The sequence below is a fragment of the Loxodonta africana genome, chromosome 9, assembly GCF_030014295.1.
Source record: "Loxodonta africana isolate mLoxAfr1 chromosome 9, mLoxAfr1.hap2, whole genome shotgun sequence".
Lineage (NCBI taxonomy): Eukaryota > Metazoa > Chordata > Mammalia > Proboscidea > Elephantidae > Loxodonta > Loxodonta africana.
In genome coordinates, this window is record NC_087350.1 from 67,577,959 (window position 1) to 67,602,185 (window position 24,227).

Genomic DNA, 24,227 nt, shown 5'->3' on the forward strand with positions numbered 1-24,227 from the left:
GCAACAAAAGTGTGTGACTCAGTCAATGAGACCATGAAGGAGGTAGTGAAGGAGAGTGATGATGGGGTATGCTAAAAAAAAAACTCCAAATTAGAGGTGATACCTGAGCTGGATAGGGAGGAGGTATTGGCCAGACAAAGGCAGATGGGCTGAGGTGGCAGGTGAGGTCAAAGGGTACCAAAGCATGAAACACCATTGGCCTTTAAGGCAAGTTAAGTGGCAGACAATACTACAATGTGGGGTAAGAGTGAGGTCGGGAGTCTAATAGAACCCTGTGTAACTGAATGAGGGCCCAGGATCCACTGAATGATTGTAATCAAGGGAGAAATCAGACCTAAACTTAAGTTTTCTAAAAATTATGCTCACAGTAGTATAAAGACTGGGTATGGAAAGGGTGTATTTTTAAGCCTCACAATCAGATATACCTGTTTTTCATCAGATATGTCTAATGTGTTAATGCTGTGGTGAACCCCAAAGAGTTCAAAGCCCTGAAGTCAAAAGATCTAAAGTTCATGCTCTGTCACCCTCTGGTTATGAGGCCTCAAGCAAGTCCTTCAACCACTTTGAGCCTCAGTTTCCTCATCTGTAAAATGGGGATATTAACCTACCCAGTGAGGTTGTGGGGTAGTGGTTAAGAACTATGACTAACTAACCAAAAGGTCAGCAGTTGACTTGATGGCAAAAGGTCAGCAGCTGATGGTTTATTTTGCTTTTTTTAATGAGATTGTCATGAAAACTGAATGAAATAAATTGTGCGAAAGCACACTATAAACTTCATACAACCACACAAATGGACAGATTTGTTATTGCTTTGTTGTGAAGGATATTTTTATCAAGGTATTATTTGATGTTACTTGATATTTATTATAATAAAAATTCATAACAATTGTTTAATGTACATAAAACATAACCAGGGTATTTGGAGGTGACAGGGCTTTGTGAGGTGATAAGATGGACAGGATAGAAAAGGCTGGGTCTGGGAGTCCAAACAGATCCCAATGACAGGGGATCATTGATTTACAGGGAGGGATTAGACATATGAGTTGAAACCAGAAGATCAGTCTAGGAGGAGGGAGAGGACAGAAATGAGCACCATGAGCCAAAGTGCAAACTAAGTACCTATAAGATCCAGGCGCCCATCTAGGGTGGAAAAAGAGGCAATCAACAGAGGCACAAGCAGAAACTATGAGGCAGAGATCTGAGTTCCAGGTTAGGTGGTACGAGAAGAGTTTGGCAACCAGTAATGAGGACACCGTCCCCTGCAAAGAATTGGATTTGTTCATTCAACAAACATATACTGAGTACCAAAATTACACTATAGGCTCTAGGAATACAAAGTTGAGTAAGTTAAGGAGCTTACAATCCTATGAGGAAGACACACACAAGAAAATGCTAATACTACCTGGTAAGAGTAACAGCAGGGGAAGCAGAGAATATTCTTGAGCGCACAGAAGTGGCAGCCAATCCAGGCTAAATTATGTCAGGGACACTCCTGGAGGAGCTGATGACTGAGTGGCATCTTAAAGGACGAATCAGAGTTAGCTAGATAAACCAGGTACACTTAGGGGTGAAAGCATTCTAGACAGCAAGGATAGCACGGGCAATGGTAAAGAAGCAAGAAGCAGGGAATATAAGCAGTCCTATATTGCTATGGGGAAACCCTGGTGGTGTAGTGCTTAAGAGCTATGGCTGCTAACCAAAAGGTCAGCAATTCAAATCCACCAGGCACTCCTTGGAAACTCTATGGGGGCAGTCCTACTCTGTCCTATAGGGTCACTATGAGTCGGAATCGACTCAACGGCAATGGGTTCAATGGGTATATTGCTATGACATAAATCAGGGATGGAAGGTGGGGAAGGGTGGCTGCAGGTGATGGGTGAGGAAGCTGAAAAGTTTAGTAACCTGTGCCATCTTAGGAAAACAGGGACTTCATCCTGAAGGCAATAGGGAGTCATGGAAACACTGAAACAGGCGAGTGATAGGATGGGAAGTACATTACTGGGAATCAAGTTGCTTTAACAGGGGGAACAAAGCAAGGGACTTGGGCATAGAGAAGGTGAGGGACCAGGCAAACAAAGAGGAATAAAGCAGGAAGTCCTACCAGAACTGGGGTCCCTCGATCAGAGGAGATCCAGCTGCCTGACAGGCTTGGGTGTGGAGGACCCAAGCTGATAGAGGAGAGGTTCTAACTTGGGGCTTGAGCCAGCTGGGGCAGGAGGCCCTCCGTTGAAACTAGAGCCAAAGAAGGGAACATCGTTTGGGCTTCCACTGGATGAACATTCAATATACTTTCTACCGTCTCTAATTTAGACAGCTTATTTTATTCAGTTAATGTTTATTTTTGTGCCTTCTTTGTGCTAGACATTTTGCTAGGCACTATACGGTCACTATGAGTAGGAATTGACTCAACAGCAATGGGTTTGGGTTTTTTTATTTTATATATTTATATATATACATAGCTCAGTGTAGTTGCAAAAAGTAAGTAAATGTACTTATTTTTGCAACTACACTGAGCTCTTATTTTACAAAAAGAAAGGTTAGCCTTTCAAACCAGTAAGCGTTAGGGCCAAGAGTGCAAAACTTGGCATGCATTACCTATGGTGACCAAGGTGCACCTGACCCAAGCCACGGTGTTTTCAGTCACCATATACGCATGTGAAAGCTGGACAATGAATAAGTAAGATCAAAAAAGAATTGATGCCTTTGAATTGTGCCATTGGCAAAGAATATTGACTATACCATGGACTGTGAAAACCTGCCTTGGAAGACATACAGCCAGAATGCTCCTAAGAAGCAAAGATGGTGAGACTTTGTCTCACATACTTTGGGCATGTTATCAGGAGGGACCAGTCCCCGGAGAAGAACATCAACCCTGATAAATTAGAGGATCAGAAGAAAAAGCAGAAGATCCTCAAGGAGATGGATTGACATATTGGCTGCAACAATGGGCTCAAGCACAACAATTGTAAGGATGGCGCAGGACTGGGCAGTGTTTTGTTCTGTTGTACATAGGGTTGCTATAAGTCCAAACCAACTCAACAACTCCTAACAATAGCAACAACACTTAAATCAAAAAAAAAAAAAAATCAGAAAAGCTATTTCCATTTTGAAAAAAATTTTAAAAATCCAAATGACAATCTTACCAAGTCACTCTTTGTTTCCACTCTTCAGCGGCCCCTCATTGATCAAGCTACTTGACACAACCTACAGGGTCTTCCGTGATGTGACTACTACTGTGGGAATATTGACCATGGACCACTTTTCTAACCAAATAGTCTCCCTACTTACTCTGTCCGCTCCAGCAACACTGAGCCAGCACACCCTGGACATACTGTGTTGTTTCTTCCTCTGAGTTATTAGTTCCCCCTTTTCTTGCTAATTCATTCCCTTCTTTCTAATGAATGATTACGCTCCATAAGACTCAGCCCAGGTACCTCTCCTCCCAGAAGCCACTTCTTGATCTCCGCAGTCTGAGTCTGGTGCTCCTACTTCAGCCTTCCATTTTTACCCACTGCATATCTCCATCACAGCACCTCCACATTGCATTATGGTCACCTGTGAGGTGTGAGGGTAAATGTCTTCTCCACCACTGGATGGTGTGTCTTCCTTCTCTGTCTATCTACTGTATTTTGATCTACAGCCAGATCAAAAACTTTTCACTGAATAAGTGGAATTTAAAAAAAAGATCTATGAGTTAAGAGAACTGGGATCTAGGTTGTATTTTATCATGGTGGGTAACAGTGGGTCAGTGAAGATTTTTCTTCCTCTATTTTGTCCCCTGCTTTCCTTTCCTCTTCTCCCTCCCACCCCTGTCACCATCTCTTTTCTTTCTAGAGAAAGATTTCTCCAACTTTGGTGTATAAAGAAATTACCTGGGAAACCTATTAAATGTAGGTTCCCAAGCCCCACCCCCAGTTCTGATTTCTTAGGTAAAGAGTGGGGGGCAAGGAATCTGCATTTTAATAAGTGCACCAGGGGATTCTGACCTCTTTTTGAAAAATACTGTCTTAGAAAATGTAGGTTTCTTCATTTTCCTTATCTACTAACATTAGCTGAGGTGGGTATGAATGATGTTATCCATGACAGTCTCCATTTCCCAGTCACATTTCTTAATACTATAAACTCAAGCCCATCTCACAGATTCAGGCCTCACATACGCTCTGGGATACAGAGTCTTTCTGTGTAGCTTGAAGTCTGTACTGGGGCTAAGTAACATCTTCCTAAGCCTTCAGTGCACCTGACTCACAAGCATGATGACTTTGTCTCACTTCATATCACAACAACAATAATTATCACCATCATAACCACAATCACTGCCATTTTATTAATGCTCTACTAGGTGCCAGGCATAATGCAAAATATTTTACCAGCATTATCTCATTTAATATTCACAGCAACTCCAGAAAGTAAATACTATTATTTATTAGAGGAAGTTATACCCAAGATCACAAACCTGTAAGGTGTGGAGCCACCTGAACCGGGACAGGTCTAGCTCCAAATCCCATGCTCTTTCCATGAAAGTTTCCCAAATTATTCCCCTATCAAGATTTTCTATAATAATAACAACAACAATAATAACCCTACATTACTCCTTACATCAAGATAAATTACAGAAAGATCAAAGATTTAAAAGTAAAAAGATGAAACCTAACAAACACGAAAAGGACTTCTGGTGCCAGGCAAGATGGAGACAAACCACTACAATCTCTCTCTCCCACTAATTACAACTAAAAACTGTGTACCAAATGTGAAAAGCAACTACATGAAGACTCTGAAATGAAACAAAAACAGGCAGATAGGAATGAGGAGTCAAAACTTGGAGTAGTAATACATGCAGGGATGAGATTTCCAGCCCCCACCCCTTTCCTCTGTGTCTTTTCCCTGAGGACAAGCATTAGTCATGGAACTGTGTGGTGACAGTGCAGGCAGCTAAAACTCGAACATACACTGCTTTTCTGGTCAGAGATTTTGAGAAAAGAGGTTCCTCCAGTCTCAAGAGTATGGGAGGAATCTTCTTTTCTTTCTCTTTTTTGTCTTGCTTCTTTGTCCTGAGGGTTGGTCCCAGTCATGGAGTGGTGCTGCACTCTTAGCCACTGCGCCACCAGGGCTTCCAGTAAGGGTGTAGGCAGATAAATCTCTGAGAAAAACCCTGTCTTTCTGGCCCAAACCAAAACCATACCTAACCAGTAGCCATCAAGCCGATTCCAACTCATGGCAACCCCAGGTGTGCAGAGTAGAATTGTGCTCCATAGGGTTTTCAACGCTATGATCTTTCAAAAGCAGATCACCAGGCCTGTCTTCTGAGGTACCTTTGGGTATGTTCAAACTGCCTACCTTTTGGTTAGTAGTTGAGTGCTTAACTGTCTGCGCCAACCAGAGACTCTGTCTTTCTGGCTAGAGGACCAGAAAAAGGTTCTTCTGTGAGTTGGAGCATAGGGAGAAATCCTGAAGAGTAGAGAACTGGGAAAAATTAATCCCCTAATTCTTTTGCAAAAGATCTCCTTAAAGTGTTAATAAGCGAAGATGTCACTTCGAGGACTAAGGTGCTCCTGACCCAAGCCGTGGTATTTTCAATCACCTCATATTCATGCAAAAGCTGGACAATGAATAAGGAAAACAGAAGAAAAATTGATGCATTTAAATTATGGTATCATCGAAGAATATTAAATATATCATGGACTGTCAGAAGAATGATCAAATCTGTCTTGAAACAAGTACATCCAGAATGCTCCTTAGAAGTGAGGAAGGCGAGACTTTGTCTCTCGTACTTCGGGCATGCTATCAGGAGGAGCCTGTCCCTGGAGAAGGACATAATGCTTGGTAAAATGGAGGGTCAGTGAAAAAGAAGACAATGGGCTCAAACACTGCAATGGTTGTGAGGATGGCGCAGGACTGGGCAACGTTTCATTCTGATGTACATAGGGTCACTATGAGTCAGAACCAACACAGTAGCACCTAACAATAACAATTATGTGTATGAGCATACACAAGGCTGAGGCTCACCCCAAGCTGTGTGTGCACAGGACAGATCCAAAGCAGTATAGCAAAGGATTTGAGAACCGAATTATGATTTAAACCTTCAGCCAAGTCCCAGATTAATCCCTAAGTAGCACAAAATCCGAAACACCACAGCAAAGGTTTTGAAAAACAAACTAATATGGGAATAACCACCCACAGAAAGGAAGAAAGAACTTGCAATATGAGCCTAATGGGGTTGATTACCTGTTAAATATAAAAATCAATATTTTCCAGAAGATTTTAATGGGATACAGAGTCTCATGTCTCATGACATCACATTTTAAATGCCCAGGATACAATAAAAAATTACTCAGCATACAAGAAGGAAAATGTGACCAATTCTCAAGGGAAAAGGCAATCAACAGTTGCCAACCCCTAGGTGACTTAGTTGTTGTAATTATCAGACAAAGACATTAAAAAAACTATCATCTCCATGGTCCATGAGGTAAAGGTAAACACTGTTGAAATGCATGGAAAGGTAGACGTTCTTAAGCAGAGAAATAGAAACTATAAAAATAATCAAACGGAAATTTTAGAACTAAAAGATATACTACCTGAAAATAAAAAGTCACTGTATGGACTCAGTAAGTGAATGAAGATGACAGAGGAAAGAGTCGGGGAACTTGAAAATAGATTAATAGAAATTATCCAATCTGTATTATAGAATAAAGGTTGAAAAATAATGAACAGAGCCATAGGGACCAGTGTGACAATATCAAAAGGTTCAATGTTCATGTTACTGGAACTCAAGAAGAAAACAGATTGGTAGAGAATTAAAAAAAAAAAAAGTTTAAAGAAATAATGACCAAAATTTTCCAAACTTGATGGAAGACAAAAATTTACAGATTTAAGAAACTCAATAAGCCTCAAACAAGATAAACAAAAAGAAAACTATGCCCAGACACATCATAATGAAACTGTTAAATACCAAAGAGAAAAAAAAATCTTAAAAATCTTGACAGGAGCTAGAGAAAAACTATAGCATGACTACTATTCTCATCAGAAACCCTGGAGGCCAAAAGGCAATTAAACATGGTCTTGTAAGCACTGAAAGAAAAAAACTATCAACCCAAAAGAATTCTACTATACCCAGTGAAAATATCTTACAGGAATGATGGTAAAATAATGGCATACTTAAATAAAAGAAATCTAAGAGAATTTGTCTCCAGCAGACAGACTCTAAAACACATGCTAAAGGGAAATCTTTAGGCTGAAGGGAAATGATAGAGGGACACTTGGAACTTCAGGAATAAAAGGAAAGCAACAAAAAATGGTAAATATATAGGTAAACAGAGAAGACTATTTTTCTCCTCTTAAGCTCTTTAAATGCAGATGACTGTTGAAAACAAAAAAATACAGATTGTAAGGTGGCGTTTTCAATGTATGTGGTGTAATACATACGCTACTTATAATGTAAAGGGGGAAGGGTAGAGGAACCTAAAAGACTGTAAGGTATCTGTATTTTATCTGAAGTAGTAAAAGATTAACTCTAAGTAGACTGTAAAAGTTTAGGCATGTATGTCGTAATCCCTAGAGCAAACAGTACATATATATATATATATATATATATATGCCAAAAGCCAATAGATAAATTAAAACAGGATACTAAAAATATTTAAACAATTCAAAAGAAGGCAAGAAAGGGGGAACAGAAGAACAAAACATAGAGAAGACCAACAGAAAGTAATAAAAGGATAGACCTAAATTTGAACATACCAATAATCACATAAAATTTAACAGTCTAACACACCAATTAAAATATATAATACAGAGATGTTGTAAAAAAAATAAAATACAGAAGTATACAGCAGAAAGGGAGCAGCTCCTGTAATAACCCAACACCCACGTCCATGAAAGGCATAAAAAATTCTTCCATATTTTCCTACTATCTTACCATCATGTTGATATTTATATAGGAAAAGAATGGAAGAATTCTTTCATGCCATGTACTAGCTCGTAATCAGGAAAACAGTACCAAAGGCTTCTTGTGCTCGCCATTTGACAGGTACAGACATGTTTTTCTTCATCAGGAACCCAGATCTCCCAGGAGTCTGTGTGGCTGACAGCACACTAGCCCTTTGGAACTAGACTTGATCCCAGTGCTGTTAGAAAACAATGCCTTCAGCTCCCTCCACCCCACCACCACTCTTGGTTCTCCCTCACTGCTGGCAGCAGGGGGCCTTTACCACCACCTTATCAAAGAATCAACAAATCATGGTTCTGGGGTTTAGACTTTGAGCCTTTTTTCCATTAACTGGCTGCTCCTCCATTACTGCTTTTAGAAGGGAAATGGTTTTAGTTATTTGAATATTCCTCTTAATTGAATTATGAAGAAAGCAAGAATTTATTCCACTTATGCATGGAAAGAACACAGGACTTGATACCAAAGATCAGATTTAAATCACAGCTCTCTCACTTACTTGGGCAGGTTATTTTACTCTCTGGACCTCAGTTCCCTCATGTGTAAAATGGTTTGACAGGATCAAAAAATATACTTGCAAATAGTAATATTTCTTCACCTTCTCCATCCAATAAGGAAAATTCTGTCTTTGCTTCCTTGTGCTTTCCCTCTTCTTCCCCCATCACCCCATCGTCCTACCTCCAGCATGCTAAGGATGGTCTGTTTTTATCAGATTGCCTCCCAGACCTACGTTATGCAGAACAAGGTAATATTTAGATTTATGTTGACAAGAACAGGGGCTAATGGGCTGAAGGAAGAAGACAGAGAAAACTGAAACATGAAACAATGGAGAATATTTATAAAAGGCCTATGCTTGCTCAATTTGAGAGATTTGGGGTGGAAGTTTGGCGTGGGCAATGAGAAACTTTGATGTGAGATAGCTAAACAGAGGAAGGGTGGGAGATGGATGGATGGACGGACAGATGGACGGATAGATGAGTAGATGTTGTGTGCTGTTGAGTCGATTCCAACTCATGGTAACCTTACAGGACAGAGTAGAACTGCCCCATAGGCTTTCCTAGTCTGAAATCTTTACAGGATCAGATCACCTGGTCTTTTCTCCCACAGGGCAGCTGGTGGGTTCTAACCACCGTCCTTTTGGTTAGCAGATAAGCACTTAACCATTGTACCGCCAGGGATAGATAGATAGATGTTGTTGTTGTTAGGTGCCACAGAGTCAGTTCCAACTGATAGTGACCCCATGCACAACAGAACAAAACACTGCCCAGTCCTGCGCCACCCACACAATCGTTATGCTTGAGTCCATTGCAGCAGTCAATGTGTTAATCCATCTCCTTGAGGGTCTTCCTCTTTTTTCTCTGACCCTCTACTTTACCAAGCATGATGTCCTTCTCCAGGGACTGGTCCCTCCTGAAAACATGTCCAAAGTATGTGAGACATAGCCTCACCATCCTTGCTTCTGAGGAGCATTCTGGATGTACTTCTTCCACGACAGATTTGTTTGTTCTTTTGGTAGTCTGTGATAGTCAATATTCTTCACCAACACCACAATTCAGAGGTGTCAATTTTTCTTCAGTCTTCCTTATTTATCGTCCAGTTTTCACATGCATATGAGGCAATCGAAAACACCATGGCTTGAGTCAGGCACATCTTATTCTTCAAGGTGACATCTTTAAAGAGGTCTTTTGCAGCAGATTTGCCCGACACAATGCGTCTTTTGATTTCTTGACTGCTGCTTCCATGGTGTTGATTGTGGATCCAAGTAAAATGTATAGATAGAGAGCAAAAGAGAGAGAGGATACAAATAGGAAGTAGAAGGAAGAATAAAATAAAATAAAAAAACCAGCTGCCGCCAAGTCAAATCCGACTCATGGTGACTCCATGTGTGTTACAGAGTAGAGCTTCTCGGTAGGGTTTTCTTGGCTGTAATCTTTACAGAAGTAGATCACCAGGCCTTTCTTCCATGGTACCACTCAGTGGGTTCAAACCATTAACCTTTCAGTTAGTACTTGAGGGCAAACTGCACCATCTCGGGACCTTGAGGGAAAAACAGGAGAGAGAAAAGAGAAGATGAAAAAGAGGAAGGGATTTGCTTTAAGCGATGAACATATTCTCTTCTAGGGTTTTCCATTTAGTGAGAGACAGGAGTGGAGCCCTGGTGGTGCAGTAGTTAAGAATTTGGCCGCTAACCAAAACGTTGGCAGTTTGAATCCACCAACTGCTCCTTGGAAGCCCCATGGGGCAGTTCTGCTCTCTCCTATAGGGTCACTATGAGTTGGAATCAACTGGACAGCAATGGGTTTGGTTTGGTTTCTGAGAGAAATAAAAGCTCAAATGGTCTTTGCGATGCCAGATTGATGTTTCTCAGCACACTGTGGTACCTAGAAGAGGCCAATAAGTAACCCTGACTTTATACGGGCCACATGGGGTTAACCCTCTTATCTCTCACTGAAGCTGAGAGGGTCCAATGAAATTACAGATGTAAAAATTTAATTGTGTTATTATTATGTTACCTTTGGCTTTCCACTTGGATCTTAGTTCAGGTAAGTTACTCAAAGTCATAAGCACCAAGCAGCTTGAATAACAGAGATGTAGAATTGTGAAATCTTTGCTTAGGTCTTTGAGAAAGGCTCAAGTGCTCCTTAACATCCTTCCAATCAGCCAGCACCACTACACTGGTTTAGATAGTACACACATCTCTTAGCCTGCATTCCATGTTAGGACCAACCTGTTTGTTTCTCTGCCTCTTTCACTAGATTGTAAACTACGTGAGCAAAAGATCTTACTTACTTGTCTCTCTATTCTCCGCATAGCAGGGAGTGTGAAACACGTTGGGCACGTAAATTGGGATAATATTGAGATAATCTCTCTCTCTTTCTCTTTCACACACACACACACACTGGTACTTGTACCTCATGGCTCTTTCCCCAGTCTAGACAGCCAAGGCATCCCAACTTCACTGCTTCAGAGAAGGGAGGCATGGCAAAACAAAGAGAATAAAACCAGTTAACTCTTAGCTTTCGGTCTTCAAAAAATGAGCTCCTGATACAAACAATAGATTTGGATGGATACTTGTTGGACCAACCCCTCCATCCCACCCCCAACCCAGAGGAAATAAAAATAACCTGCGCTAGAGGAGAGGAGAGCTAGAGAAGACAGCAAGACAGATGACGGTAAGTGCCCCAGAGAAAGCTCCTGCACCTTGTCCTCTCTTCTTTGGGTTAAAGCCAGGGGTGAGGGTATCTGGTTGTGGCTAAGGAGATTAGAAACCCCATGCCGATTTGGTAGATCCTAGAGTAAATGAAAAAGAGTCCTGGTGGCACAAACAGTTAAGCGCTCAGCTGTTAACCAAAAGGTTGGCAGTTCAAACCCACCCAGGGGCTCCATGGGAGAAAGACCTGTCAACCTGCTTCTGTAAATATTACAGCCAAGGAAACTATGGGGCAGTTCTACTCTGTTACATGGGGTCACGATGAGTCGGAATTGACCCAACAGCAAACAACGACAGCAGAGTAAAAGAAACCTGTGCCTTACTCTAGGTGATATTGAAAAGATGGGGGAAATGGGCTCTTCTGTGCATCCCCATACACAGTAGGATTGGAGACGGCAGCTTTAGAATTAAAACGGTGCCTGACAAAGCTAGACTGAGAGGGCCTGTGATAGCCCTGTGGAATTCCTGAGATTCCCTGAACTGCTCAGAAGAGCTGTCAAACATCTCCCACACACACAAAGAAGGCATAGAAGATAGCTGAAAGAGCCAACGGTTCTGCAGATGCTACGATATCAGAACAAAAATATCACAATAGATGTCAGAATTTAGAAAACACTGGGAGACCAACTGGGAATGCAGAACTCTCAGCAACTAAAAACCCGACAGCTAAAAGCCTGACTAGGTCGTGCTCAGAGGCCACACATTTCAACAGTAGTCAGGGTAGAAAGAAGACCACTGAACGCCAGATGCCTGCTCTATCCCAGTCATGCACACACACACACTCCAAGGACTTGAACTTATACACAACCCTGGGGAGAAAGTGACATGGAGAAATCTCTGAACTGGCTCAGAAAATCTGGAATTAACTAAGTTTCTGCCACCAGGAGGAATGAGGACCCAAGAGAAAATGTAACAGAAGTTATAGAAAAATAAAGCTACCTTTGTTTCGCAGATCTGAATTTTGAACTGGAAAATTCATGCTCACTACAAATGTTTGATGATTGAGTAAACAAATAAAAAAATGGGAGGTGGGGGGAGCTCTGCTGCAGTAAGCCCTTGGTGCACCAGTTTTGGCTATTCCCCCCAAAAAAAAAAAAAAAATTCCCCTAGGAAGACAATAATTACTGAAAAGAATATCTGCTTTCTAGTCCTTACTCAGCCACTTACTATCTGTGATTCCTTGAGTAGGTTGCAAGTCTCTTTAGACCTCAGTTTTCTTATCTGTAAAATGGGGATAATGATACCTTCCCTGACATCTTGACAATGTTATTGTGAGGGTCAAGTGAGACAGCATGTGTGAAGGTGCTTTATATGGGGTTATAATAAGAGCATGTGGATCACCCCTGCCTTGTGGTCCAAGGACTAACAGAAAAGTAGATGGACTCAGGGATCAAAGAATTCTGTGGTACTCTACTTGTCAACCAAAACGTTCTTCTAGAATGAACAAGGAACAGTGGCTAAGTTTTCCCTGCAACCACATCAGAGCTAACTGGAGGATATCAAGGGTTACACTCTCAGTATCAGCCCAGCACACTTCATCAGGAAGAAACTCTCTGGGTCCAAAACAGATTTGTTTTCATTGTGAAATAGCCTATCTGCTGAGCAACAACAAATTAAGCTCTGGGTGACTGTTCCCGTAAAACACGTCCTGTGCTTTACACTGCTGTTATAGGGTGGATAGGCATGGTAAAGAATCAATTAAAACTCTGACACATTAAATGGAGTTCGAAGACCTGTTTCGCAGGTTTCCCCAGAGGAGAATAATCATGTTACATTACACTTTGGAAGCCGATCGAGGCAAGATTTCGGAGACAAGTTCTGGGGTTTACAAGACAGACTTCAGCTTTTCTAAATCATTTTTGAAGTGTTGTTCACAGGATTACAGCATTCAGTTCACTAGGCCAACAGCATTATGGTGGAGCAAGGGGGATTATCATCATACGGGCATCCTCCGGAGAACTGTAAGTTCCCTTTAAATGCATTTAAAGAAATGATGGAAATATTGCAGTATTCATATTTACGGTCATTTTGAAATGAAAGCGAGTGTTAAGCAAGTAAAGCCAGATACTTAAACTGAATTTCTTTTTTAGTTTTATAATATGGTTCTACCACAAAAGGGGAAGTCATTGTTTAGGAACTCTCAAAAGAAGTTCTAGAATTTCTAGAAGTTCTAGATGAGCCTCACAGTGAGCGAGAGGGTCAATAGCAGAATATGAATAATTTTGTGGTTATCGCTGCTTAAATTATGCTTCTATGACAGTAAGGAGGAATGTTAATGGTAAGAACAATGTGTTTTTTGGCTAACTCAGACATCTGTGTAAACCATCTTCAGTCTCATTGCCTAAATAACTTCTGTCTCTCAACATGAACAAGAAGAAAAAATTTTGAAGTTAAGGCAGTATATTTTCAGAAGTGTTGCCTACAAATGAGCTTCAGCAGAAATAAAGAATTGAACAGGAAAAAAGCCAGCCAAGCGTCAGCAATAATCATTCTTGAGGGACAAGTAAGGCTTGCAGACGCAATCCATGGGTCAGGAAATGGTTTGGGGGACTCAGCTAACCCCCAATTTTGAGGGCAAATGCAGAAGCAAAGAACTAGAGAGAAAAAAACACCATGAGGATGGAGTGTTAAAGACATGCTTTCAAGACATTTCCCCAGAAGAGAGAGACAGCAAGTATGAAAAGGAAACCCAGAGTGTAAAGACAAGACCAGTCCTGCCCATTCAAGTGCTCAGCTTCAGTAAAGAGCAGGACATTTGCAGTGGAAATGTTCTCATGGTGCAGGAATCTGTTCAGTTAGGAAAGTAAAACAGTTTGACACTTCCATATGTGGATTCTGCCCACAACATCTTTTCAAGGATGAAAAGGTGAGAAGGGGCTAGTTAGATGGAGGCTGGGGATACCAGTTTTGTTTTTTTGCTTTAATTGTGCTTCAGGTGAAAGTTTACATCTCAAGTTAATTTCTCATTCAAAATTTATACACATATTGTTTTGTAACATTAGTTGCAATCCCCACAATGTGACAGCACACGCCTCCCCCGCCCCGCCCCAGGTTCCCTGTGTCCATTCGACCAGTTCCTGTCCCTTCCTGCCTTCTCATCCTGCTTTTGGACAGGAGCTGCCCGTTTGGTCTCTTATATTTGACTGAACTATAAGCACACTCCTCATGTGTATTATTTTTTGTTTTATAATCCTAACCTTTGTCTGAAGAGTGGGCTTTGGGAATGGTTTCAGTTCTGGGTTAATAGTGCGTACAGGTATCATAGTTTTGTGAGTTCCTCCAGTCTCTGTCAGATCATTAAGTCTGGTCTTTTTAGGTGAATTTGAGTTTTGTTCTACATTTTTCTCCTGCTCTGTTCAGAACTCTCTGTTGTGTTCCCTGTCAGGGTGGTCATTGGTGGTAGCTGGGCACCATTTAGTTTTTCTGGTCTCAAGTTGGTGGAGTCTCTGGTTCATTTGGTCCTTTAGCCATTTGGGCTAATATTTTCCTTGTGTCTTTGGTTTTCTTCATTCTCCTTTGCTCTGAGTGGGATAGGACCAATTTATGTATGTTAGATGGCCACTCACAAGCTTTTAAGACCCCAGATGCCACTTACCAAAGTGGAATGTGGAACATTTTCTTAATAAACTATGTTAAGCCAATTGACCTAGATGGGGGGACACTAGTTTCAGCCAAGTGTACCTCTCACTATAATTTTCCAAAAAAGACATTTTGGTTCTTTTCTTATTTAATTTGCCATCTAAATCCTTAAGGCCCTTTCAATTGCTTGGACAAAGTTATTGTATGTGTTTTTTTTTTTTTTTTTTCGCCAATTAATACGCAAGTGTGTCTGCTGATGCTTTCTTAATCTTTGTAGAACAAGGGCCCCTCAGGGTTACTGAGGGGGACTTAAATTGTGCCAGGACCTTGGAGCCTTGTGGTGCTGCCAAGGTCCTTGGGTTTGTGCCTGCCCTGTACTCTGCTATCCCATCCCCACCAACTTTTTCACCTCAAATACACACTCCCACTACACTGGGATTTCTCCTGTCATTTCATACTAAAAATGTTTCCAGTGCTTAAAGCCAACCAAAAAATTGAATATCATTAAAATATCCAAATTTCTCATTTGGCAGAAAGGGGAATTTAACTTACAGGAGAATTTTAACAAGTTAGTTAAAGGTAAAAGAGCGATAGAATTCAGGTCTATGGATAACTAGTTCCACCATACCAGCCTTCCTTTGCCTTTTCCCAAAGGCGCTGGTAGGGTCTTCTTTACCTCACCTGCCTTCTATCTCAACTTAGCTCATTACTTGTCTTTCAAAGCTTTACCACATCCACCACATAGTCCTTAAGGATAAAGCTATAACCCCCTAAAGGTGTGCATCAGGGTTGTATCCTTTTACCATACCTACTCAACCTACATGCTGAGCAAATAATCCAAGAAGCTGGATTATATGAAGAAGAAAGGGGCATCAGTATTGGAGGAAGACTCATTAACAACCAGTGATATGCAGATGACACAACTTTGCTAGCTGAAAGTGAAGAGGACTTGAAGCACTTACTAATGAAGATCAAACACCACAGCCTTCAGTATGGAGTACACCTCAACATAAAGAAAACAAAAATCCTCACAACTGGACCAATGAGCAACTTCATGATAAATGGAGAAAAGATTGAAGTTGCAAGGATTTCATTTTACTTGGACCTACAATCAACACCCATGGAAGCAACAGTCAAGAAATCAAAAGACGCATTGCATTGAGCAAATGTGCTGCGAAAGACCTCTTTAAAGTGTTGAGAAGCAAAGATGTCACCTTGAAGACTAAGGTGTGTTTGACCCAAGCCATGGTGTTTTCAGTAATCTCATATGCATGCGAAAGCTGGACAATAGATAAGGAAGACCAGAGAAGAAATGATGCCTTTAAACTGTGATGCTGGTGAAGAGTACTGAATATACCACAGACTGCCAAAAGAAGGAACAAATGTGTCTTGGAAGAAGTACAACCAGAATGCTCCTTAGAAGTAAGAATGGTGATACTACGTCTCACATACTTTGGACATATTATCAGGGGGCATCAGTTCCTAGAGAAGGACATCATGCTTGGTAAAGTAGAGGGTCAGCGAAAAAGAAGAAGACCCTCAACAAGATGGACTGACACAGTGGCTGCAATAATGGACTCGAGCATACCAACAATTGTGAGGATGGTGCAGGATCAGGCAGCATTTTGTTCTGTTGTACATAGGATCACTATGAGGCGGAACTGACTTGACAGCACTTAACAACAACGACCCCTCTGCAGTCAATCAAATCCCACAAACACCTACTGAGCACCTTGTCTCTGTAGCCCAGGTGCCAAAGATCCTCAGATGAATAAGATACAATATCTACTTTGGAATGTATATATATCCTGTTACAATTAAAGGCATAGTATAATTGTACTATAACAGAATTTTTTTTAATGTACCATGTTATTGGAACACAAGAGAAAGGTGAAGTGAAGGGATACAAAGAGGCTACAAGACAGCCAGGAAATAAGCCTATTGGATAAATTGAGGATCAGCTCATGCAAACCTGAAATGTCTTCAAACTTTATCCTGGGAGAAGTGGGAGAGCCTGTAAGAGTCTTTAAGCAGAAGGATGATTTTGATTAGATCTATGCTTCAGGCTGGACATTTTGACTGGAGAGTCAACAACAAAATGGAGGGTCTGAACCCATCCATGGTAACTGGACAAGTAGAGTCGGCTGGCCCAGTGACAGAGCATGAAGAATGAACCAGGATATAAAATACCTGCCTGATCAACTTTCAGTTAAGTAATTGTTATCATCTCTCTACTAAATTTGAACTCAAAAATATTGACTGGGATGAAAAATAGTAACCTTTTTTTTTTTTTTTTAACGATTTTAAAACAGCCTAAACCCATAATTTTGCACATCCTACCAGCTTTGGCATCCAACAGAGTTTTTAAAGTAAAATTAACCTGCTGCCTCTTTTTCTGAAGATTACTCATAAAGTCTTGTCTTTGAACAAATTCTTCACCGAGGAAGTAAGCCTGTTTTTGAAGAGAACAAATTGCAGTCCAAAAATAGGTTCAGAAAAGGAAATATAATCCAAAATTAATACACTTATTTGTCTGGTCTTGATTTTGGCTACTATAGCATGTCAAGAAATAATGAGCACTGCAATTTTTTTTAAAGTACCCAATGGGATTAATTTGTACAGAGACTAAAAATTTGAATGAAAACCTGATCTGCTCTATTTAGTACTCATCTAAGTATTAAACTCAATGTAACCTGAGAGAACAATACAGAAACTATTAAGCCAAACTTCAGAGAATTCAAAATCTCCCTCTCTTGTAGTAAGTGTAGCTACAGTCAACTTCCCCTTGTCTTTATGGGGAGCCCAACCCTCTGGTTTGCCTAGGACTGAGCGGTTTCCTGGGACATGGGACCTTCAGTGCTAAATCCAGAACCATTGGTCACCTGGCTTTCACTTCCACCAAAACCCCTACCAAAATTTCCTTTTATATGTAGGATCTGTTTTGTTTGGGAAATAAAAATAACAGCAATGAAGATGAGGGAGGAAAACCAGGGCATTGTTTGGTATCCACAACACAGAAAGAAAGATATTCAAAAAACAAGAAGGCAAGTGAGTTCTCAAATGAGTTCTCAGACTCACAACTTCAAATCCACATGCCATGACAATGCTGCGGCTTTCAGGCAGGCTGTGAGGGAATTTTGTTTTTTGTTTTTTAACCTTCCAAAGCATTAACTCAGCAAATGCCTACTGAGGTCCTACCATGTGGAATCTCAGAGTCAAATGTTGAGGATCCAGACACGGAAATGTGCCATCTTGGCCTCAGCCGATGCTCCAGGCTAGACACCTACCAGAGGAAATGTACCCCTTGACAACCAAGCCTAACACAATGTAATTAGTAACTAGAGCTCCCAGCTTCTAAGAGTCAGACATTTATGTAGATTATCTCATTCTCACACCTATACCCCCAGGTAGGTATTACTATCCCCATTTTACAGATAAAAAAAATAAAATAAAATACTGGAGCTCAATTAGGTGATGGAACTTACCCAAGGTCACCCAGCTAGTAATGACAGAGATAGGATGTAGACTAAGAGTGAGGTCCACTTGATTCTAAAAGTTCTGCTGATTCCACTACTCCCAGGTCCCTTTCAGTGTGATCAGAGCCAATATTAAGATCGTTTGAATTTCTAACCTTACTCCAGCTTGCATTAGCTTTTCATTAGAGAGTAACTGTGTCTACCCTCTGAATCAATAGCAGACTTGTTGGGTTTTAAATATGTATGCTAATTGCAGAGGTAGGGTGGGCGTAGGTGGATCTTGACGATTATGTGTAACTAGCAGACAATCAGAAACTGTTATTAGAGGTTAGATCAGGATGGTACACAGGGCACAAATTTCCACCCCAAATTCCATTTAATGACAGAAAAAAAAAAAGTTTTTAAAAAGAAAATTCATTACAGCACTGGAAAGCAAGAGTGCTATCTTAAAAAAAAAAAAAAAAAAAATCACCTATACGAGACCAAATGGTCAACATTTTCCCTAAAGCAAAGTTGAGAAGTGGGGGAGGGAGTAGAGGCAAGGTACATTTATGGAAACAGAACAACCAGAATGGAAATAATGAGAATGTTGACACACTGTGAAAAATGTAACCAATGCCACTAAATAGAATGTATAGAAATTGTTAAATGGGAACCTAATTTGCTGCGTAAACTTTTACCAAAACACCATAACACATTATTTTAAAAAAACAAACAAAAAAATGAGTGCTATCATTCTACCAGAAACTGGGGAATTTCTGAGAGATAGAAATCAGATGAGGTTGGACTGAAGAAGAAACAGCAATGAAGAAACCTCAACTTGAAATATTTGGCAGAAGTCCCTTCTGTGAAAAAGGGTCATGGGGAGAAGGAATAGAGCGTGATTGTCCAGGGAAACTAACTGGGGCACTCAATTTGTTTCTCAAATGTTAGCACACATCAGTATTACCTGGAGGGCTTGTTAAACCATTGATTGCTGGGCCCCATCCCAGAGTTTCAGGTTCAATTAGTCCTGAGTGGAGCCTAAGAATTTGTATTTCTTATAAGCTCCCAGGTGATGCTAATGCTTCCGGTTTGAGGATCACACTCTGAGAACCACTTTGAGAAGTAGCTAGCCCTGTCAGCCCTTCCTCTTCCTCCACCTGTGACAAGAGGCAGACAACATCTTTCCCAGGTAGGAGCACTGAGCGTAAATGTTGAGACAAGAAGCAGGGTAAGGACCCAGGTTCCTAGCAAACTCAAGGGATCTCCATACCAGAGGATAATTACCAGCCCTATTCTTCACCCACAATGATGGGAGGCAGCTTCTTGATCCACATCTACAATCATCCTTAAGTTTAACAAAGATTTCTAAAGTCAAAAATGAGTAGAAAACCAAGAATCACCAAATATTTGAGGAAAGCCCATGCCAGGGAAGAAGAGCAACAATGTCAAGAAAGAAAATTAATACACAAGGAGGCAGAATTAATTAAAAAAATACATATACATTCTGAAAGATTCTAGAATATATTGGAAACACACATTGACATCCAATAAAAAAGGGAAGAAGAAAGGGGATTAGGAAGAAGAAGAGTGGATGAAAAAGAAGAGAGGAGATCATTATTTTAAAAAATACATATATATCCATAGAATTTAATTTTTCTAGGCATAACATGTATAGAAAGAAGTACATCAATATTAAGAGCACAGGTCAGTGAATTTTATATTTGTATATACCCTTGAAATCACCACCCAGATCAAATTAAAGAATATATCCAGCACTCCCAAAGGCTCCCTCCCCAGTCAATAATGCCCAGAGGTAACTACTATTCTGCTCTTTGTCACCATAAACTTGTTTTACCTGCTTTTGAACCTCACACATATGTAATCACTATGTACTCATTAGCGTGTGGCCCCTTTTGCTCAACTTTATGTCTGCAAGATTCATCCTTGTTGTGTGTAGCAGTAGGTTGTCCATTTTCATTGATACGTAGTATTCCATTGATCCCCTAGCCGCTGTGCAGGAGAAAGAAGTGGCAGTCTCCTTCCGTAAAGATTTACAGCCCTGGAAACCCCTAGGGTCACTGTGAGTCAGAATTGACTCAACAGCAGTGGGTTTGGTTTGATACTCCATTGATATGAAAACATCACACTTTATTTGTACAGTCTACTGTTAATGGCTATTTTGGTTGTTTCCAGCTAGACTATTATAAATAACGCTGCTATGAATGTTATTGTACATGTTTTTTTCATGGACATAAGCACATATTTATCTTGGGCATAAAATCAAGTGGCATTGTTTGGACATAAGGTTTACATGTATTTAGCTTTAGTAAACCAATACCAAACCCATTGCCATCAAGTCAATTCCGACTCATAGCAACCCTATAGGACAGGGTAGAACTGCCCCATAGAGTTTCCAAGGAGTCCCTGGTGGATTCAAACTGCTGACCTTTTCGTTTGCAGCTGCAGCACTTAACCACTACACCACCAGGGTTTTTAGCTTTAGTAAATACTGTTAATTTTCCAAAATGGCTGTATCAATTTATATTCCCACCATCAATGGATGAAATCCCAGTTGCTCTATATCCTTACCGACACTAGATATCTGTAGTCCTTTTAATTGCAGCAAGTGAGAGAGGAGTAGCTCATGTGGCTGTAATTTACATGTGCCTAATGAATAACGGGAAACCCTGGTGGCGAAGTGGTTAAGTGCTACCGCTGCTAACCAAATGGCTGGCAGTTGGAATCCACCAGGTGCTCCTTGGGAACTCTATGGGGTGGTTCTACTCTGTCCTATAGGGTTACTATGAATCAGAATCAACTCGACAGCAGTGGGTTGGGTTTTTTGTGTGTGTGTGATGAATAACGAGTCAGAATATTGACTCGAAGGCAACAAATAACGAATAATAGCGCAATGGTTAAGCACTCAACTGCTAGCCAAAAGATTGGCAGTTCATACCCACCCAGCAGCTCCATGGAAGAAAAACCTGGCAATCTGCTGCTGTAAAAGTTTACAACCTAGAAAACCCTATGGGCAATTCTACTCTGTCACATGGGGTCGCTATGAGTCCAAATCGACTCAATGGCACCTAACGACAACAATGAATAATGATAATTGAGCACCTTTTCATATGCTTATTGACCACTTGAATAGTCTCCTTTGTGAAATAAGCTTTACAGTTTTTAGTTTATTTTAAAAATTGGACTATATGTCTCTTTCTTATTGATTAGTAAGAGTTCTTTATATATGATGGGCGTGAGTCAGAAATGTGTATTGTAAATATTCTGTGGCTTGCCTCTTACACCCTCTCAGTGGTGCCTTTTGATGAATAGAAGTTATCCATTTCAATGAATTCCAATTTATCTTTTATGGTTATAACAAACGAATGCAAAGCTGGAAACGCTCACTAGTCTATGCCAAGAAATTTGGAAGACAGCTACCTGGCCAACCGACAGGAAGAAATCCATATTTGTGCCTATTCCAAAGAAAGACGATCCAACAGAATGCAGAAATTATCAAACAATATCATTAATATCCCATGCAAACAAATTTTGCTGAAGATAATTCAAAAACGGTTGCAGTAGTACATCGACAGGGTGCTGCCAGAAATTTGAGCTGGATTCAGAAAAGGACGTGGAACCAGGGATATCAGTTGCTGATGTCAGATGGATCTTGGCTGAAAGCAGAGAATACCAGAAAGATGTTTACCTGTATTTCACTGACTATGCAAAGGCATTCGACTGTGTGGATCATAACAAACTATGGATAACATTGGGAAGAATGGGAATTCCAGAAACTGAATCGTGCTCATGCAGAACTTGCACATAGGCCAGGAGGCAGTTGTTTGACCAGAACAAGGGGATACTGCCTGGTTTAAAACAAGGAAAGGCGTGTGTCAGGTCTGTATCTTTTCACCATACTTATTCAATCTGTATGCTGAGCAAATAATCCGAGAAGCTGGACTATATGAAGAAGGATGGGGTATCAGGATTGGAGCAAGACTCATTAACAACCTGTGTTATGCAGATGACATAACCTTGACTGCTGAAAATGAAGGGGACTTGCAGCACTTACTGATGAAGATCAAAGACCACAGCCTTCAGTATGGATTATGCCTCAACTTAAAAAAAACAAAATTTTTTTTTTTTTACACCTCAACATAAAACAAAAATCCTCACAACTGGACTAATAAGAAACATCATGATAAACAGAGTAAATATTGAAGTTGTCAAGGATTTCATTTTGCTTACACCCACAATCAACTCCCATGGAAGCAGCAGTCAAGAAATCAAATGACGTATTGCATTGGGCAAATCTGCTGCAAAAGTGTTAAAAACTCTTTAAAGTGTTAAAAAGCAAAGTTGTCACTTGAGGACTTAAGTGCACCTGACCCAAGCTATGGTATTTTCAATCACCTCATATGCATGTGAAAGCTGGGCAATAAATAAGGAAGACTGAAGAAGAATTGACACCTTTGAATTGTGGTGTTGGCAAAGAATATTGAATATACCATGAACTACCAGAAGAATGAAACCTTGGTGGTGTACTGGTTAAAAGCTACAGTTGCTAACCAAAAGGTGGGCAGTTCGAATCCACCAGACGCTCCTTGGAAACCATATGGGGCAGTTCTAGTCTCTCCTATAGGGTCGCTATGAGTCAGAATCGACTCAATGGCAAAGTGCTCCTTAGAAGCGAAGATGGCAAGACTTCATCTCACACACTTTGGACATTTTATCAGGAGAAGGGCATCATGCTTGGTAAAGCAGAGGTTCAGCATAAAAGAGGAAGACCCTCAACAAGATGAATTAATACAGTGGTGCAACAGTGGGCTCAGACATAGCAATGATTGTGAGGACGGCACAGGACTGGGCAGTGTTTTGTTCCGTTGTACACAGGATCACTATGAGTTGGAACCAACTCGACAGCGCCTAACAGCAACAACAAATGGTGTCTTTTAATGAATAGAAGTTATTCATTTCAATGAACTCCAATTTATCTTTTATGATTATTACTTTTTTTGTCATATTTAAGAAATCTTTGTCCACCCCAAGATCATGCAGATATTCTGTTGTTTTCTTTTACAATCTTTATTAATTTACCTTTCACATTTATATCTACGCTCAATCATGAATTAATTTTCATGTATGGTATAAAGTAAGCGTCCAGTTTCTTCTCTTTTTTTAAATTGATATCTAGTTGTCCCAGCACCATTTATTGAAAAGTTGATGCTTTATCCACTGATTTTCAGTGGAACATTTGTAAATTTAAATGTTTTTTAAAACTGCAAAAATTACTTAACAGTTGTTCACCAAAGGAAATAACTTGAAAAAGAAAAAAAAACACACAAACCAATCTTGCACAGCAACTATTTTCTGAGCTTTGTCCTCATGATGACCCATTTTCTGCACAACTTTATTACAATGATGCAATTTTACTTTTTTTAGTTAATATTTATTATAAACTTCTTACTTACATCTCTACATAGGGAAGCAGCGTAGGATAGTGGTTCTGAGCACGGGCTTTCGAGTTAGACAAACCTAGGTTAAAAATCCAGATTTTTCACTTACGAGCTGTGGATCTTGAGCAAAGTACTTAACATATCTGAACTTCAGAAGCTCTAGCTATAAGATGGGAATAATAGTACTGACTTCGTACGTTCATTCTGAGGGTTGATGTTTGAAAGCCCACTTCATGCTTTCATTTAATGTTAGCTGTGATTATCATTGGAACAAGACAGGATTATCCACTGAAAGGAATGACATTCTAGGTCAATAAATGTAAACAGATTAAAGGGCTGGAAGAGGAATGAAGGCACCTCATTGATGCTCAGCAACAAGGACTCAGGTGCCCTGGGGGAGTGGCTTGGAGAAAGTGGCTGTGGGTGTGAGCATTTGTGTGTGTTCTAAAGAGCTGGGAGTCTGGACCTATATGGGGTGGAGTTACCACATTAAGCATAATTCAGAGGAAAGGAGAATTGGAGATGGCCCCTGGCAACACAATGGCAGCATAATGACAGCAACCATGGCAATAAAGAATGGG